At 59.1% G+C, this 2,607-nt stretch overlaps 1 protein-coding gene across 1 annotated transcript in view; it reads right to left on the reverse strand.

Moving 5' to 3' along the window:
• LOC104515449 (ribonucleoprotein PTB-binding 2-like) overlaps positions 1 to 2,607 on the reverse strand; it is a gene marked incomplete at its 5' end in the record, with an annotated part of 12,378 nt that overhangs the window by 710 nt on the left and 9,061 nt on the right. The window lies entirely within an intron of this gene.

Below are 2,607 nucleotides of genomic sequence, written 5' to 3' on the forward strand. Positions count from 1 at the left end.
AGGGTGCCAGGGCAGGGTTTCTGGCGAGGGCACAGCTGCCCCAACTCTGCCCCACCGCTCCTCGGGGTGCATGAGGCTCCATTCCGCTCTGGGATCCATCAGCACAGGACGCTGTGCTATCCATACACCTACAGCACACAGCCCTTAGAGCCCAACGCCCTGGTCGCGTCTGTCTCCCAAGGTGCCAGGGATTTCCTTACCAGAACACTTAAACTATCACCTTCTTTGAAAGACTGAAGCGTCTGCCCTGTACAAATACCCGACCTGATCCCACCACATCCTGCTCAGCTACACTGCGTGTCCCGGGTTAGGGCTGGCACCTAGATCAGAGGGTTTGGGGCTTTGGTTCACGCTGGAGTATTTCAGCAACCTTAATGTGCCACAAAGTGGGACACTAATTAATTCTTCCACTCAGTTGGAAGACCACCCGACCCCACCCCAGCACTGCCCAGCCCACCACTGACCCCTGTCCCTCAGCCCCTCGTCCACACGGCTCTGAAACCCCTCCCGGGATGGGGACTCCCCCCTCCCTGGGCAGCCCCTTCCAATCCTGACAGCCCTTTCCGGGAAGACATTGTCCCTGATATCCCACCTACCCCTCCCCTGGCACAGCTTGAGGCCGTTTCCTCTTGTCCCATCACTTGTCCCTTGGGAGAAGAGACCGACCCCCCTCTCTGCACCCTCCTTTCAGGGAGCTGTAGGGAGCAATAAGGTCTGCCCTGAGCCTCCTCTTCTCCAGGCTGAACCCCCCCAGCTCCCTCAGCCAAATTTCCCGCAGCCCAGTCCAGTTTCATGTTAGTGTGCACTTGGCATTCTCAGAAACAGGCATTTACTTGAGGAGAGACTTTTCGTCTCATCCCCGTCCCCCCCAGCCTGCACTTCTAAGAGCCGTGGGGATGCCACGTGTGACCCCCGTGTCCCTGCTCGCCTGGCAGGGTGCAGCATCACCCCCACGTGCTGCGTACCGACCTCCTGCTGACCCTCTCGGGGCAGGCTGCGGGGGGAAAGCAGGCGCACACACACGAGCACACGCTCTCAACCCAACAGAGCCTCTTGGGAGCAGCCCGTGAGCCCTCTGCACTGAGCTTTGATTCCAGGGATGCTGCAGAGGCAAAGCCGTCCTCCGGTTTAGGCTACGCCACGGGACCGACCGCTCTTTCTGCCTTTTAGGGCATCTGCCATTAAGACAAGCTCAAGCTGCTCCGCATCACCTGCCCAGGCAGGCTTTCCTCTTCGGGCTCTAGGCAAGCAGAAGGGTACCAGTCACCTCAAACCCCAGACTATCTCCTTAACAACACGTTGCTCGTTTCCAGTCATTATCAGAGCGGTTAGGAACCTGAAAGCTCAATTTCTTGCTGCACCCAGGTAGAGGGTTCACACCCCCGGCACGGTGTTAAGGCCTCGGCTATCGTTATCCCAAGCCACGTCAGAGCCAGCTCCAGCCAGGCCTGTCTCCTCTCCAGGAGCCATGAACTGCTACGGTTGTGTGTTCCTCCTGAAGCTCCTCAAAACCCGGCAATCACCTCACACCGAGCCTGCGAACCTGGTTTCTGAATGCCACAACATCACTGAATCCAGCTACGAAGCTCTGCAACACAGGGATGTGCTGCCATGACAGGGGCTGGGCCACGCAGCCCCACAGAGGCCACTGCTGAGCGCAGCCCTGGCTCCTCTCGGCGTGCCCTGACCCCATGCAAAGGGCCAGGAGCTGCGCCGGAGGCAGGAGAGCCAGCTCAGAGTCCCTCCAGACGGAGGGCATCGTGGCTGACGGCTCGTGAGCTCGTTACGCTCAGTGTACTTCCCTGCAGCCGCTCCAAAACATACGACAATCTGGATTTTAAGGTCTCTCCCATCAGCAAAACCAGGAGCAATGTGCTTTTCCTATGGCATGAGAGTATGAATTCCTCAGGACTTCTAAGGCACTCGGGAAACGAGAAGACCTGTGCTCAGACTGAACAAAGTCTGGGGTCACGGCCTCCTGTTAGTCCAGACTTCCACCTCCTTTCGGCTGGCCCTCACGGCCTCCATAGCATTTCCCTATCCCTCCTGCATCTTTCATGGATGAAACAGTGTCTGCTGGGTCCCACAGACAACGGAAGCTCTGCTCAGCCAGTCTGGCTGAAGCAGGTTGCACCTGCCGTCTGTTACACGGCTCCATCGGACATGGGGAGGGCCTCCAGCAGCTTCTCACAGAAGCCACCCCTTCAGCCTGCCCAGTACCAACACCCGGCCACTCAGGCCCGACACACTCCTCCTCCTCTGCTCACTTCCTACTACCTCGGGGCATTTCTGCACACTCGCCCTCACAGACACCACTTCTCCAAGACGTTTGTTCACAACACCCAGCCTTTCTTTCCCGGTGGGTTTCGGTGCTCTGCAGGCAGTGAGGAGCACCCATCTCCAGGGTGCCGCAGGCTCTGCGCCCAACCACTGCTTTTATTGGTCGCACCCACCAGGAACCGCGTGTGATCCGGAGCAGCTCAGGGTCGGGAGGAGCACGGGTGCAGTGGCAAAGCTCTGCTTTGGCTTGTGGTAGGCCCAAAGTCCACCCGGTGGCAGCAGAAGCCAAGCGAGAAGCGTGTCCACCAGCGGGCGGCTGGGGCTGGG

Source organism: Eurypyga helias, unplaced genomic scaffold (assembly GCF_000690775.1).
Source record: "Eurypyga helias isolate BGI_N326 unplaced genomic scaffold, ASM69077v1 scaffold34229, whole genome shotgun sequence".
Taxonomy (NCBI): domain Eukaryota; kingdom Metazoa; phylum Chordata; class Aves; order Eurypygiformes; family Eurypygidae; genus Eurypyga; species Eurypyga helias.